The sequence below is a fragment of the Sus scrofa genome, chromosome 10, assembly GCF_054392235.1.
Source record: "Sus scrofa isolate SSC_HxYL_T2T_F1_AM1 chromosome 10, Sscrofa_HxYL_maternal_Yorkshire_Landrace_v2.0, whole genome shotgun sequence".
NCBI lineage: Eukaryota > Metazoa > Chordata > Mammalia > Artiodactyla > Suidae > Sus > Sus scrofa.
In genome coordinates, this window is record NC_139392.1 from 88,853,363 (window position 1) to 88,871,285 (window position 17,923).

The following is a 17,923-nucleotide window of genomic DNA, read 5'->3' on the forward strand; positions in this document are numbered from 1 at the left end:
TCCTTTACGAAAGTCAGAAAAACTCAAAACATTTTCATAGGCCCAATTTTTCATAACATTAAAGTTGTTCAAGGCATAATTGAATATAGGTAAAATATTTGCACTCCATGGCAAAAGGCCATAGTCCTATTGCTGTGGTAATAACAATAAAACAATTTTATGAGGAATAGAAAGTACGGAATAATCAAAGTAGCCTTGCTTATTTTGGAGTGTGTATCTGATAAAACTTTGGAAAGGAAAATAAGGTAAATTAAAATAATTTTAATTTTGTGTTATTGCATATGGTTGAATGCCTTATAGTTATGTCTACTGTGTTTGCATTCTTTTGAGATTAAGAGGAAATACTGTTAAGAAAGTAACAAGGTAGCAAAGTATTAATACTTTCAAAGGAATTTATTTATTGCATATCATCAGTTTATCTTGTGCATTATGCAGTATGTTTTGGACTTTTCAACTCTGTAAACCAAAAGTTTTTTTTTTTTTCTTTCAGAGTATATTATCTACCTCCCCTTAATTTTATGTATATATTAACTCAGAAATCACTTAAGATATCCACTTTTAATTCTCTATTTATCTTTGACTCTTTTTTTTTCTCATTTTCTGTCCTAGTATAATTAGAGGAATGCTGTAATAAATATTTCTTTGATAAATTTGATCAACATTTCAGTTTTGCTTGAGAACTTCTGTCTGATTTCTAGTTTATACTCTATTAACTGTAGAATTAAGAAACAAATATTTACCGCTATTCTCAGAAAATTAAATATTGAGAATTAACTGATACTAGGGTAGATTTTTGAAGTCTCTGAAGAGACTTCTCAATGAAATATCACATATATTTATATGTATATGCATAGCACCTATAAGAACAAATTAATAAATGTGAATAAATAACTGATTTCCACATAGAAAAACAAGAAACATAGAGAATTCCAATGCATTTTTACCCACTGCCACTTCCTCTTCTCCTTTCTTTTATTTCTACTTTAACAACCATGTATACTTCCTTAAATATTATAGATTAGTTTTGGCTGTTTTGACCTTACTGTAGTTGGAATCATATATATATTATATTGTGTTTAGGTTCCTTTCTTTAATTTTTTTTTATAGAAGATTTATCTTTGGTATAATTTTGCATTTTTACTTTTGTATGATGTTCAGTCATTCAACATGTATTTATCTAGGTGCTGTGAAGGACATTCAGCTAGGTTCCAGTGGGCCAGTGTGGATAAGTCCCTGTTAATTTATATGCTGTAGTGATAAGTGAATTCATTGTTTTATGCAGCACACCTATGCATGGAAATCCTGTGTCATAGCTTATTTGCATCTTCAAATGTGCTAGATACTACTAAATGTTTTTCCAAAGTAGTTTTATCCAGTTCGTCTAAGCATCAACTTTCTCATGTGCACTTACCTACATGTCAAGCAATATTATTTTTATAATATTTTTCTCTTTTTAAAGTGATATTTTCAATTTATATTTCCATGTTTTATCAATAAGATAGAAAAGTTTCATATTTTTATTGACTATGCCTATTAGCCTAAATTCTATGTCCTATGTTTATTGACATTTCCAGCTGTTCCTTTCCCTGCATTTCTTAGAACCTATTTTGGTTTCGGATTGACAGATGAGTTCTCATTGATGTGTGTGAAAACTTTCCACACAGGAAGCTCCTTTAGTTTTGGGTCTTCTCAGTTTCTCTCTCTCTCTCTCTTTTTTTTTTTTTGCTTTTTAGGGCTGCAGTCACAGCATATGGAGGTTCCCAGGCTAGGGGTTGAATCAGAGCTGTAGCCGACAGCATACACCACAGCCACAGCAACGCCAGATCCGAGCTGTGTCTGCGACCTACACCACAGCTCATGGCAACGCCGGATCGGATCGTTAACCCACTGAGCAAGGCCAGCGATTGAACCTGCAACCTCATGGTTCCTAGTCGGATTCATTCACCACTGAGTCACGATGGGAACTCCTCAGTTTATAACTCTTGATGAAAACATTTATGTGATTACCACTCATCCATAATTTAAAATTAATTAGTAAAGTACAATTCAGAGAGACTGTCCGTTTTCTTCTAAAATGCATATTTTAAAGGTAATGGACTTCTTAAATCTTTCTTCTGGTGAATATTAAAGTATGTATGTATGGAGAGTTGTTGAGATTAGTCATTCGTTAAGGAATACTAGAGTCTAGGGGGGCTGAGTCACAGACTTGCTGTTAATCCTTTCCTTCTCTCTTAAGTATAAATGTCAAGGATTGGGAATACTCTCAGGACACAAGCATACCCAGTGCTCTGATAATTCTTGTATGTTTCTGGATACAAGCTTTCATACAGGGGGAAAAAAGACCAAGGGATTTATTTTTATAGATACTAAGTTAATTTTCAGACATACTTTAACAAATGCTTTCATTGTTTTGAGCTGGAGGGCCAATTGAAGTAAATAACCAGGCATATCACTAGAGGAAACCAGAATGCAGAAGAAGCATGAAGAATTGTCTTTGCTCTGTTCACCTGAAGCTGAGGATACTCATAACCACCTTCTTTCAAACCCAGATTCCTAACACAGGATTATCCAAAAGAAAAATTATAGTTGTCCCAATTATCTATAGATATGGTTCTATTTTATTTCATGTTTCTTTAATTATTTTATGAACTATATTGGTTTCTGATGAGATAAAATCAATATTTGAGAATTAGGTATTTTGAGATGTTTCCTCTGAGACCACATATGCAGGGAACATCTGCATAGTGAATTAACATCTTATAATAAAACTGATGTTTGACCAAAGAAAAAATATGGCTAGGATGAAGAAAAATACAGAAAATGTCCACAGGTTAACATTGACAATAAGCTACTACAGTTCTCATCTCCATGCAAATATGTAAACAGGATATTTAGTGAATAGCCAAGAAAATGTTGATGCCAAAGGCGAAAGACTTCTTTCTCCTCTTGTTTTGATTATAACTCAGATTGGAGGCTACAGATCCCTATGTTGAACTGCCAGACAGCTCTCTCTGGTATTATGTATGCTTGTTCCATCGTTTTCTGAACAACTTCCCTCCTTCCTGAAATTCCACAGCTGTACATGCTCCAGACTGAAGCTGGCCTCAGGAAACCCAGCCCTCTACATTAGCCTTCCAACTCCTGGTAATGAAGTTGTCCAACAGGAATTAATTATAACAAGGAAATGCAGCTGCAGCTTACTCACCCTTGCTGAGATCAAATTTGAAAATAGTGTTGGTTTCTTTCATTCACCGAACTTCATTCATCTCACAAGACAAAGATGGATAATTTCCAAGCTACTTCAGGATGCGATAAGGAAATTATTTTAATATTTTATATTGATGCTCAAAACCAAGCCAAAGTAAAATAAAAAATGTAAAAGCGTATAGATTCAGAAATTGTATGCTTTATAAACAACATGAAGATGTATTTTTAAATGCCTTTACTATGTGTGTCTTTTGTCTCTTTTTACCTCTGATTTTTTAATAGCACTTATTTTTCTTTTCTCTCTCCTTTCTTTTTCTCTTTCTTTCTTTTTTTCTTTCTGCTTTTTAGGGCTGTTCTCGTGGCATATGCAAGTTCCCAGGCTAGGGGTCAAATCGGAGCTACAGCTTCCGGCCTACGCCACAGCAATGCAGGATCCAAGCCATGTCTGCAACCTACACAACAGCTCACAGCAAAGCCAGATTGCCTGATCCCTGACCCACTGAGCAAGGCCCTGATCAAACCCACATCCTCATGGATACTGGTCAGATTTGTTTCCTCTGTGCCACAACAGGAACTCCCTTGTTTTTCTTTTTGAGCTAACTTTCTTTTCCTTTCTCAAAACAATATTGATATTTTTCATTCTCAGATGTAAAGTACATAACCCCATGTGATTTAGTTAAATGTTTTAGCTGGTATGTTAGTATGTTACATTTTAAGTTAAATAAGGCACATTGCATGTTTGTTTATAGTGGTCTAAACGTAGGAGATTGTATTGTGGTGAGTACCATCTAGGAAAAACTTCCGTAATCCAGAATAGAGAAACTAGTAAATGAGAAATCATTATGTAAAGGAATAACTTACTCCTGAATAGTTTTCTGCAAGTTTACTTCCTGAATTCAATGATTTCTGCCCTGTCTTTTTCTTAATATGCCTATGAATGAGTCTTTTTTCAAATTCTAGGAATTCTTTGTCTATTAAATATTTGCAATTTTCAAATGAAGTGTATCTAAATGTGCATATCTTTAAATGGAAAAATGTATGATTATTTTTATCATGAACAGTTGTTTGTAGGTAAAAACAAAATGTGGTTGGAGAATAATTACCAACTTTTTTTGTAGATGAACTTCACTCCCTTCGAGTAAATTTTCATGACAGCTAGTTGATATTCCCAAGTATTATAGTCATAAAAACTGTGCTTCTATACAGTGTCATTGATATGCTATATAATTTGGGCTCCAAGGGTCTAATCATGATTTGCATTTGCTAAAACTTCACTTCCATTCTCAGTAGAGGCTTCTTAGATTAATAATAACACAGGCATTAAGGATCTTTCTTCCAAAACATACACAGCCTAACATTTGCATAAGATCTTATGGTTTTCAAAGTGATTTAGCATATATTGAATCTCAACAACTCTACTGGTATCGTATTTCACCATTTACAAATTAACACACTGAGAATAATATTAGTGACTTTCGTAAAGTATTATAGCGTATGTAAAAATGTATATATATATTAGAACTAGGAAAACTGTGTACTCAGTTTTTCCAAAGCTTGATGTAATTTAAAAAAATAGAATTATGTTATTTCTCATGTGCTTGATTCACTCTCTACCTTCATTGTATACACACTGAGATACTTCCTAAAATGTATTAATTCTTGAGCTCTATGGTATGCAGTTAGATAACTATGTTCATATGTGTCCTAATATATTGTTGAATTTCTATTTTTAAAGTATGTGCATTTTTAGATACCAGATTTTGCTGAAATTTCTAATTGCGAAAAGTGATATATTTTGTAATACAGGGAGAATATCGAGGATGCAGAATTACAAAATACAATTTTAGGAGAGTAGGTATTTGTGGGTTTTATATGCTCAGTTTCCATTCATATGTGTTGCCATTTATTTATTTATTTATTTATTCATTTTTGTTTTTTTGTCTTTTTAGGGCTGTATACGTGGCACATGGAGGTTCCCAGGTTAGGGGTCTAATCGGAGCTGTTGCTGCCGGCCTACACCACACCAGCACCAGATCTGAGCTGCATCTGCAACCTACACCACAGCCACAGCAACACCAGATCTTTAACCCACTCAGCGAGGCCAGGGATCAAACCTGCAACCTCATGGTTCCTAGTTGGATTTGTTTCCGCTGTGCCACGACGGGAACTCCATATGTGTTGCCTTTTAGATGACTGTACATTATCAGTCTGTGTGGTTCAGTTTAATCCACAGCCCAGTTATAAAGGCCTAATGCTGGTCAGGCCTTACCTTTCTGGCTGTAGCACTTATTTTTCAGGATAGGCCTGGAGGTATGGTTGCTCATTCATCATTAGTCTATAACCTCTGCATAAGAAAAGAAGGGGGTATTGGGTAGGATTTTCTTGAGAAGCAGAACCAATAGGATGTGGGGTATATAATTATGAAAATACTGACCCTGGTTAGAAATTTTTCTCAGAAAATAGGAAGTGTATTTGAAACTTATATGTGAAGTTTACGAGGTTTAGGGTCTGGTGAAAGTTGGACATGGAAGCAGAGGATCAAGTCACATTTGGTTCTACTATAGCTTAGGTAGGAAGCCCATGGAGTGTGTAAAAGATACGAAGATATACCTTCTTGGATTATACATTAGACTCATGGAAAACATTTCCTGTTCATGCTTATGTATCAGGTATGAAATTTTATAGGTCTGATTTAGATAAATACCTTTCAGGAAGATGTGAGAGGGAGAAGCAGATGGGAAGTTTCTCATGTTCCTGATGGTTAAATTCCCACAAAGTCCACCAAACCTACTTTGTGCCACTATGCTATAAATTGTTTCAGAGTTTCAAAATAAAGGAAACTTTCCTAATTTATTTTATGAAGCAAGTGTAACATTATTGCCTACATTTGAAAAAGCCAATACAAAAAAGAAAACAATAGACATATCATTTCTGAATATAGATGCAAAAGTACTAAGTAAAATATTTTTTAAAAATCCACTGCTATATTAAGCTAATGATAGGAGATTTATTCTAAAAGTAAATTTGATACACTATTAGGGAATTCAATATTATAATGCATGGTTTTAGTTTTATTTAAGGGAAAAAATCATAACTATCTACATAGATGCTGAAAATGACTTAACAAATATAATGCTTATTCCTGAAAAAAAAGTCACAAGAATATAGAAATTGACAGGCACTTTTAATGTAATACAATTTCAGTCCTAAAGACAGCATTTCAATTAAAAAAGGAACTTTTGTATGGTAGTTTTAACAAATAGGTCTTAAAAATCAAATCCTGCCTCTATGTAATTTCAGAAGTAACAATATATGAAGGATAGGTAGGTAGATAAATAGATGTAAAAATGGATGGACATATGGCTGGTTGGGTAGATAGATAAAAGGTAGAAGATAAATAATGAATATAGATAGGTTATAGGTAAATTGACAGATACAGGCATTTCTATCTTTAAAATAGGTAATGCTGGACTTAATACACACATTTGATTAAGTAGCCCAAGGAAATGATTGTAGACCTTTTTGTAAAATATGAAGTCTTGCCCAAATGTAAAATGAATAAAGCAAGACAAATATAAAGAAAGCATGATTCAAATACAAAGTGTGATATAAATATTTACTATTTCTGGAACCTAGTCCTGCACGCTTTCAGGGGTGAAAAAAAAATCAAATAAATATGCTGTGCTGGGAAATATTCCCTTAGTGTCCTACTGGGTAGCCTAGAGGCATAAAACATGCTAGTTCTTATCTTAACATGGAAAACTACACCTGCTGTGATTGTTTCTTAATGAACCAACCCTTAAAGAATTTAGCCCAGTGACTCAAAGTTGACTAGGAATTGGAAAGAGGATAGCCCCTCTAATTTTCTTTAAATTTAACGTCACTAATTGCATTGAAAGACCCCCTTCCTTTGCTGATTACCTCTAAGTGTTTCATGAGATAAAGTGCTAATGAGATTTTCTTTCCTTCCTTCTTTTTTTTAAACAGCGCTATTAATGCAGGTGTATTATGCAAGATTTACTGCACTAACTATAGCCCTGTCTATGTTTCTTTTCACATGTATACAGAGGATGAATTTGTTTTATGGAAGATGAGGATTAATCCTCAAGTGAAGATGCTTTATTTCTATCATTAATGAACAAATTGCTATTTTACAAGGCTTGGTTGTAAGAGATTAGCTGTTCCTTTCTGGTTATTTAGAGGCCCTTCATGCTTTCTTTGGGGATCTCATTACTTTCTACAGTGCTTCAAAAAGAGATTAAAGAGTCCTAAAGGATGCTAACATATACATAGAACTGAATATGTTATTTTTCTTAGAAAAAGAATGGGGAAAAAGTAACTGGAGGTATGTTGTTTGGGAGCCATATGAAAACCTAAAATATTTTATCTATGTGAGGGTTATGGCACCTGATTCTATTATTAAACACTCATGAATAATTTATTTATTGAACTTTTAAAAGTTACTAAAACATAAGTAGTGAATGTTATTACAAATAATTTTTGTCATTTTTTGATTACCAATTCATGAATGACTATACCATAATTCCATTTATCATCAGTATTTTTATCATTATCATAATAGTTAGCACTTATTGAACAATTACTATACCCTTAGCATTGCACTGTGATTTACCTTCTCAGTTTCATTTAGTCCACTGAAAAATCCTGTAGGATTATTAATACTGTTATACCCATTCATAAATGAGTGAAGTGAATGTCACATAGCAAAGATATAAATGGACCAGGTTGTCCAGCTGGAGTCCACCATCATGCAACAATTTAACCTATTTTGTTTTCAAACAGGAGGGTGGAAAACTGAGAAGTTAACCTTGTTAGATAACATTGATCGAGACTAAACTTTGCCACTAAATCATCCATTTTGGTATCCATTAGTCATGGTCCATTTGGAGGCAGATTTCATGGCAGCCAGTTACTCATTTGGTTGAGCAAACAGGATTTGATTAAGCGGAAGTACATTCAATGGCTTGGTTTTACTCAAATGTAATGATCTTCAGCCTGTGGACTGTGACTTCAGAAGTTTCTCTCTGACTAGCACCACCTCTCTGTCTGCATAGCCAGTCTTTCTTCTTGGGCTGGATTTAAAAGAATAATAGAAAATAATTTTTTTTTTTACCATCTACTCTTCTAAATACCTCACATAAATTCTCTCACTGATTGATCTTTATGTTGTAATAATATTACCAAATCCTTTTGACATAAAAGGGAAAGGAGAGGCAAAAGTTAAATAACACCATTTGCAGCAACATGGATGGACCTACAAATTATTGTGCTAAATGAAGTCAGAAAGAGAAAGACAAAAATATGAGATCACTAATATGTTGAATCTAACAAAAAATGGTACAAAAGAACTTACAAAGCAGAAAAAGACTCAAAGGTTTTGAAACCAAATTTATGGTTAGCAAAGGGGGTATTTTGGGTGGGAGAGATAAATCAGGGGTCTGGGGTGGACATATACACACTACTATATATAAAATAGATAGGTATCAAGGACCCACTGTGTAGTACAGGGAACTCTACTCATAATACTGTTGATAACCTGTATGAAAAAAGAATCTGAAAAGGAATGGATAGATGTATAACTGATTTACTTTGCTGTATATCTGAAACTAATTCAACTCTAAGTCGACTGCTCTCCAATAAAATTTGTTAAAAACAATAAAAGATATAGGAGTTCCCATCATGGCACAGCAGAAACGAATCTGACTAGGAACCATGAGGTTGCGGGTTCCATCCCTGGCTTCGCCCACTGGGTTAAGGATCTGGCGTTGCCGTGAGCTGTGGAGTAGGTCACAGACCCGGCTTGAATATGGCATTGCTGTGGCCCTGGTGTAGGCCAGCGGCTACAGCTCTGATTAGACCCCTAGCATGGGAACTTCCATATGCCACGGGTGCAGCCATAAAAGGACAAAAAGACAAAAATAAATAAATAAATAATAAAAGATACGTAATTTTTTTATTTTTTATTTATTTATTTATTTTTTGTCTTTTTTTTTTTTTTTTTTTGCTATTTCTTGGGCTGCTCCCGCGGCATATGGAGGTTCCTAGGCTAGGGGTCAAATCAGAGCTGTAACCGACAGCATACACCACAGCCACAGCAACTCGGGATCCGAGCTGCGGCTGCAACCTACACCACAGCTCACAGCAACGCCGGATCGTTAACCCACTGAACAAGGTCAGGGACCGAACCCGCAACCTCATGGTTCCTAGTCGGATTCATTAACCACTGCGCCAAGACGGGAACTCCTACATAATTTTTTTTAAAGGTTAAGTACTGTCTAAAATTACATGGTGCACGTCAGAGCCAAGATTCTAAATTAGAAGATACACTTAGGTTAGACAATCTCACTCTAGCTGCCATTCTGTTGATAATAACACCATCCTTCCAATGGCTCAAGGCCAAAACTTTTGGAGCCATGTTTAACATCTCTGTCTTTTTTTTTCTCACATCCACATTTAGTGCAATGAAAATCCATTGTCTCCACTACCTCCAGATTCTGACCATTTCTTGCCATCTCTTCTGCCTTTGCTCTGCCTGTATTCTGGACTGGATTTTTCACAATAACCTTGTGTTTTTATCTCCACCTATGACCCTTACTTTGCTGCAATCTATTCTCAAAACATTAGTGAGGTTCAATTAAAATAAACCTCAGGATGCTTTTGAAAGAGGAACTAACATCCATATACTATTTAAAAACTGGCCATATATGGCCTTGCAGTTATTACAGATAACCAGTAGAAAATTTTAATCCAGATGGTCTAATTACTAATGTTTCATGTTATTTACTCTATTGGACATTCCTGTATCCGGTTCGGGATCTTATCGCGTAGTACTTTGGTTACATACTTAATTTTCTGTTAATCAAAGTAAATCCTTGATTTAAAAGAAACACAAGAAAAACAAGAGCAACAACAACAAGAGCAACAACAACAAAAAAACAGCCATAGTGATCAGAAGAATCATCTCAGTAGTTTCTTTAATTATATAGTTTTTCTTGGCTTAAAGATACACTCAGACAAGCCTTTTCTTTAGGAAATGATGTCTAAACAAACTGAAATTATAGCAGGGCTTCAGCGTTTTTTTGGCAAGTCCGAATCCATTAGGTAACCTGTCCTCCGTCTTTTGTCTCACCTAGCGTCAAAATCAACATCACCTGCTAATATTTTTATCTACAGAATATTTACTTGTGTTTTACTAGGTGTAAGTAATATATGCATGTGTTGTATTATTTGCATATATAGAGAGAAAGATTATATACTATAGATACAAGTCATTTGTCACATATTAAGCAAATACTTTTAATGTGGCTCTTTTAAATAGTTCCTTTGTTATTTATTTGCTTAAAGAGGGTTTTCAATTTTAATGTCAAATTTATCAATAATTCCTTTTAAGCTGTGGGCTTCCTTGAACCTGTCTAAAAAATATTTTCTACTCAGACATTATAAATATATTCATATATATTTTTTCAAATGTTTTAAAATTTTGCTTTTGATAATTCAATTTTTTATTCATTTGGAAAAATTATAAGATTAAAATTATAAGAAAATAATTCTATTTTCTTCCCTTAATAGAAATCAATTGCTGAAGTCTTATTTACAAAACTGTCACGTATTTTTTCTTTGCTTTTTTATGTATATTGGTCTATTTTTGAGTTTTCAATTCTGTCTCATTAGTCATTTTGTCCTATTGCTGTGCTAAAATAGTTCTTGATATCTTCTCTCCTTCAAAGGGTATCTTGGTCATTCATGGTTGTTCTTCCATATCAATTTTAAAATCAGAGTGAGCATTGTATCAACTCTTTTAGTCAATTTGGAGATGGTTGATATATTTAAAATATGCCTATGACTGTGGTATATTTCATTATTTAGGTTGATATATGATAATATGGTAATATTAAATACCATATTAAAATTTTACCATAAATATTTCCCATATTTTGTTAAATATATATAAGGTATATAGAAATGTGTAATTCATAATACATAGCACATTATATGTAGCATATGTATAAGTATATATACATATATTTTGAAACAGTATATATCTTAAATGTGTATTCAAACTATAAATTACACACAAACATTTATACTTTGGAAAACTTAACTTCTAAATTAGCATTTTCTAATATTTTTTGCATTGTATGGAAATGTAGTTGATATTTACATTGCCCATATTTCTAGCATGTTTAATTATTTCATTAATTCAAAAATGTTACCAATTCTTTTATATTTTCATATATACGAAAATATAGGTGATCGACAATTTTGTTTCTTCCTTTAGAGCCTTTACTTTGTATTCAGTTCCTTCAGATTTAGTGCACAATCCAGTAGACTGGTGATAAGCCCTTTTCCTTATCCCTAGATTTAGTCAAATGCCCACTAGAGGAATCCAACCCATTTGTTGAAATGGGACAGTCTAACACCTAGTCATAAGGTTAGTTTTACCTAAAATGTTCCAGCATACATGATATACATATTTTCTCGATTTCTGACATTCTGGTACTTTACTGCATTCCCTCATCTGACATAACATGTTCTAGTTCACTTTTCTGTCTTGAATTTCTCACCTTTTTTCATTAAAGGATTCTGTTAGAGATAAATATTTTCCTTAGTACTATATATATATATATATATATTTATAATCTCACATACTTCTTTATTTAATTTAATGTAACTTTAGATTCTCTCTGGATTTGATGCTTTTGTGAAAATCTGATGTTATAATGATCAGTCTTCAAAAAAACTTTACAGCTCTCTTTAAAGCCATTTTTTTTTTAACATCTGTAAGTCTGAAATGCAGTTTAATAGCTACTAGAAAGAATTGTCTTTGGCTCTCTTCAATTTATAAGCATTTTATGTAGAATGTGTAGAAATTGCATTTTATGTGGTATGAAGATTATTTGTTTTCTGAAACTCAAATCTTTAAACATAGAGGAAATGATTAAATTTTAATATGTTGTGTTTTTAACTTTGACTAAAATCTTACAGGAAGCCATAAATAAAGAATTAACAAAATAAGTTTATCATCTTAATCATCTTGTTTAAATTTCTTCCACAAAATGTACTAATTTTCTAAGTGGTATTCTGCAATGATTTTTTTTTAAATCAAAGATGTTTTAATATAGATAAAAAGTTTGGTCCGTTCTTGAATGAAGCAATTACCAATGAGGATCCATATTCCAACCAATTTTCTGGCTCATAATGCATTCCGAAGAGAGTTTTATTTTCAATTAGATGTCAGTAGGAGGTGAAACATACTACAGATACAAAAAAAAAGCAAGATCATTACAGTTTCTCTCTGCCAGAAATATGACCTTCTCTTTGAAAGAATGAAAGATAAGCATTTTAATTGTATCTTTGAATCACAAGACTGTTGAAAATACATTTGCAAGGATGAAAGGCAATTAAATGTTCCTGCTGAACCTGGTGTTTTTCATTTCTTTAGTTTTGATTGTTAAGAATAACATTATTATGGGAGACAGAGATGATAAAATGTTAAAATGTATTAAGTCTTCTAAACAATGCAAAACTATTATTTTCTTTTTTTTTGTTTTTACTTTTCCTGCATAGCAGGTTGTTAAAAATAGGATATTTATATTATTTATTTAAGAATTCTCCAAAATTTGAGGATGTATTCAAATAACCTTCTAGGGGATGTGTCCCTTCTATTGAGATGGGGCAATATTCCATCTACCCATGAGGATCTCAGAATAATTTTTCTTTATATTTTCTCCTTAGTTTGCAGTTTTTCTCAGTATCAAACACCTCATTAGAATGACTCAAATTGTCATGCTATGAATCCTATGTATCTGTCATAAAAGAAAGATGAGGACCTGTGTCTATATAGGGATAGAAATGAAATAAGTTATGACACTAGGAAGGCATTTTACCCTACCATTTTGAGTACTGAATGATACAAATTCACATTGCTTCAACCTACTTCCTAAGATAGCTTGATTAAATTTTCCTATAGAATAGTGTAAGCCATTTCCTGTTTTAAAAAAAAGTTCTTCTTGCTTGGGAAAGTTAGCTGCATGGATAAGTTAAAAATTTTTAAAGGATGAATGATTAAAATGATCGTTGGCTGACTTTGACTGTCTTGATGGTATGTTTTTAAACTCTTCTTAAATATTTGCAAAATGTTCTCATTGTTTCCAGCTAGCATAACTTTCGTATGAAGCACATATATTTTGATAGTTTAGAAATAAGTAAATAAATGGCCAGTATGTAGTCGTCCATTGTTTTACTTATTATCTTAACACACCAGTATCTCACATTGATTTGTGACCAATTTATGTAAAATTTACTTATATTTTTTTGCAAGTTTAAATTTAAAAATGGTTCTTAGTGCCATTAATAGATACTCTTGAAAGCCTGTAATTTCAAAATATTTTAATAATTGTTAAGCTGTGAAACATTTTTTTCTATAAATATCAATTAGTTCCAATTTATGTGTTGTTCACCTCTTCTATAATCTTGTTATTTATTTATTCATTTATCAACCACTTTATCTGTTACTAAGAGTGTTAAATTTCTAAATACAATTTTGTATTTGTTTATTTTTCCTTTCAATTTTGTCAGTTTCTGTTTATTTTGAAAATGTCTTAGGGTTTCATATACATTTATGATTGTCTTAAGTTCTTGCAGAGTTAACCCTTTATAAAATGTCTCTTTTTATCCTACTATTCCTTTCTTCAGTCTACTTTTCCGATGTTTTAATTGTTGAGATTTTCTTGCTTATTGTTATGTGTATCTTTTCCCATCCTTTTCCTTTTAACTTATTTAATTTTTTAGTTAAAATGAATTTTTAGTTGGAAGTACTTGATAGGGTTTTCAACATTTTACCTACTCGATTTTTACATTTTACTGAAAGTGTCTTAGCAATTTATAATTAATAGCATTAGATTTAAATTTACAAATTTTCTATTTGTTTTCTGTTTTTCTCTATTTTTTGTTTCTTTTCTTTTCTTTTACTGCCTTCTTTTGTATTAAGAGAGTAGTTTTATGGTCCCATCATATTCCAATATTGGTTTAGGGAGTTCCCGTCATGGCTCAGTGGAAATGAATCTGACTAGCATCCGTAAGGAAGCAGGTTTGATCCCTGGCCTTGCTTAGTGGGTTAAGGATCTGGCGTTCCTGTGAGCTGTGGTGTAGGTTACAGCTACAGCTCCATTTTGACCCCTAGCTTGGGAACCTCCATATGCTGTGGGTGCGGCCCTAAAAAGACCAAAAAAAAAAGGAATGTTTAAAAAATAATAATAATATTGTTTTAGTAGCTAGAAGACTTGAACTTACCATGTCTATCTCCAAATAATATGATTTTACTTCATGTATAATGGAAAATATCTATAAAAAACACTTCTCTTTGTCCATTTCTGCCTTCATACTGTTTTTATCATATATTTAGTTCTTTATGTTATACTCCAGAAAGTGTTTTATGTGATTTTCTTTTAAATGTCAGTTATCATCTAAGCAATTTTAAATGATAAATATATATTTTACATTTACACATTTTTTTATCGTTTCCAGTGTTTCTCATTTCTTTGTGTAAATATAGTTTCATCTGATTTTATTTCCCCTTTACTTAAAGAAATTGTTAAAAGTATATCATTCTAATTTGATAAAAAATTTTTTCTTGGGTTTTTTGTCTTGTTTATTTATTTTTTAATTTTTAATTTTACTCTCAGTTTTAAAAGAGATTATTACTGAATATAGAATTCTAGCTTGGGAGTTCCCATCATGGCTCAGCAGAAAGGAATCTGGCTAGTATCCATGAGGACGCAGGATCAATCCCTGGTCTTGCTCAGTGGGTTAAGGATCCGGCATTGATGTGAGTTGTGGTGTAGGTTGCAGACATGGGTCAGATCCATCGTCACTGTGGCTGTGGCATAGGCCAGCAGCTATAGCTCTGATTTGACCTCTAGCCTGGGAATTTTCATTTGCCATGGATGTGGCCCTAAAAAGACCAAAAAAAAAAGAATTCTAGCTTGATAGATATATTTTCCTTTTAGTACTTTAAAGTTAGGAATTCATTGTCTTCTGGTTTGCATAAATTTGGATGAGAAGTCTTCAACTATGCTTATAATTTTCCCTCTGCATAATTTGACATTTTATTCTCACTACTTTTAAGATTTTCATTTAGTTACTTTCTAAAGCATTTATTTATGGTGAGCTTTGGTGTGTGTTCTCTGTGTATGTATCTATATGCATTGTATGTAATATGTTGGTGTTTATTAGTCTTGGTACGATTCCATTATTTTTATCAAAACTGGGAGATTTCTGGACACTTTTCTTTCAAAACATTTTCTTTCCTGCCCCCCCCCTTTTTTCTGCGACTCCTTTTCCACCTACATTAGAGGTCCTGAGATCACACTGAAGTTTGTCCCTATTGTTTTTGTCTTTCTGCTTAATTTTTAAGTCTATAATTTTTCAAGTTCACTGTGGTTTTTTCCTCAGTGTTTTGTCTCATTTAGCTAATTGTTCATCTAAAGTACTTTTTTTCAACTCTTAGAGTTCCGTTTAGCTTTCTTTTATATGTTATTTCTTTTCTCATTACCTTCATTTTTTGCCTTCAAATTTGTATATAGTAGCTTTTTCATTCTAACTTTACTAATTTTTGTCGTTTTGGCTCTTTAGTTAAATTGGCTGGTTTTTTTTGTTTGTTTGCTTGTTTTTTATTGGTCACATTGTCTTACCTTTGACATTTCTAATAACTAATTGTTTCATACTGGACAGTTGCATTATATTGCATAGTGAATTTTGGTGACTTTCTTTAAGGGTTGGGCTTTGCTAATTTACAGGTAGTTGATTGGCTTGTAGATCAGTTGGAAGCCTGTTTTAATACTTGCCAAGGTATGTCTAGAAGGAACCTTTGCTCCATATCAGCTTGTTAAAGTTTGATTCTCTGGGGTGTCCACTAAGTATTCTCTACATTTACTCTCCAGAACTTGAATATCTCTTTCCAACTTATGCAAGTTCTGAGAATTATTTTATAGCTCTCAGTTTGATTTTTGCCTTGTTTCTATAATTTCAATTTAGTACATATGGTCTAGGATTCATCAAAAACTCAAGAGGATGTCTAGTAGGAGTTTGGAGCTTTCTCTTTGAGTAGTTTCCTCTTCTCTGGTAATTCTGTGTGCAAATTCTAGAATTCTAGCTGTGTCTGCCTCCAAGAACTTCAGTGTCTTGCTTCTCAGCTTCTCAGAAATCATCTGCTCAGCTCGGCTCTGTAGGGTTTTCCACCTTTTCCGCCTTGCCTCTGCAGCTAAGAAAGAAAGAAAAGAAAATGCCTTAGTGAGAAAGTCACTGTGATTGTGTGATTTTAAGGCTTACCTCATTTGTTTCCTCTCTCTCAGAAACTGCAGTCCCTCTCTATCTGTTGCCTAATGTCAGAGAGCAGCTGACATATCTTTTTCCTTATCTTGTGGTGTTTTGTGGTAGGCTTATATTAGGTTCTTGGTAATCCATCTTATCTGGAAGTAGAAATCTGAAAATTATTTAAATTTTATTTTTATGTAATCGTTATGTATTTAGAGTGGTGGGGATATGTCTTGTTTCTTATATTTTATCTGTTAGTTATATTTGATGTGTTAGGATTTACTCTAATAATATGAGCAGTGCATTTGTGTGAGGAGTAAGGTGTCTTTATTTAGGGACATATAGAATTAATGTATTTGCTCATAATCAATGAGGCCCTTGGGATGAGGTGGGTGGAGGGATGAATAGATGGGATGCATAGGAAATTAGGGCAGTGAAACTAGTCTATACGATTCTGTAATGGTGCATGTGTGTCATTATACATTTGTGCAAACTTATGAAATATGCAACAGCAGGAGTGAAACCTTGTATGAAGTTTGGATTTGGAAGGTAATCTTTCAGTGTAGGTTTAGCAATTACAACAAATGTACTTCTCTGATGGGAAATGTAAATAATGAAGGAGGTCGTACATGTGTAGTGGTAGGTATGTAGGAAATCTCGACTGTCCACTCCATCTTTCTGTGAACTTAAAAATGCTTAAAAAAAAAGAAAAAAGTCATTTACAGTGAGGCCTCCCTTTGCTGTTGGCTTTCAAGGACCCAACTGTGAATTAATAGTTCAACAGAAAAATAGAGGGGAGTCATATGAAGCAAGTGTTGGGATATGTTCTCCGAGATATGGCAATTGGGTATTTGTCGTGTTAGGTAAGGCCTAAGAACCTGACAAAATAGATGTGTCTGGTAATCGATTCCAAGTTGTTTGTAGGGTGTCACTGTACTGTATCTTCCTTTCATCCCTTCAAGTCTGCATGATATATAGTTGCCTTGCGGTATGCAGCAATTTTAAAAATTTTGTTCTGTGTTAACAAATGAAAAAAAAAAAAAAAAAGAAAGAAATGACCAAGTATTTAAGTCCTTGGTAAATTCAGAGAAATCCTAAGACATTAAAATTATCCAACATGTTTAACTCCTAAAGAACTTCAAATGACACCTGAAGTAGTTAAGCTTTGCTTAATAATATTTCTTTTTTGATGGCTAATATAAAGCTTCCCCTTTATATTGAAGTATTTCATGTGCATTGGTGGTTTTTGTGTCTAACTTCTGAGTGTTCACATGGAAAGGAAAGTTAAAATTCCACAATATTTAAGAAATATGTATCTTAACCCAGATAAGTATTTTGCATTTCTAAAACTTTAAATTTCAGGGTTCAGATTTATTTTTTC

General features: G+C 33.0%; 2 long non-coding RNA genes across 3 annotated transcripts in view; one reads left to right on the forward strand and one right to left on the reverse strand.

The window, feature by feature from the left end:
• LOC110255714 (uncharacterized) overlaps positions 1-17,923 on the forward strand; it is a 754,959-nt gene that overhangs the window by 3,611 nt on the left and 733,425 nt on the right. The gene's annotated exons all lie outside the window — the stretch shown is intronic.
• LOC146399588 (uncharacterized) lies at positions 1,757-16,114 on the reverse strand. The gene is made up of 3 exons (XR_014818234.1): positions 15,921-16,114; positions 5,322-8,300; positions 1,757-1,910 (listed from the first exon to the last, which is right to left on the reverse strand). It is a non-coding gene; the product is annotated as an uncharacterized LOC146399588 (long non-coding RNA).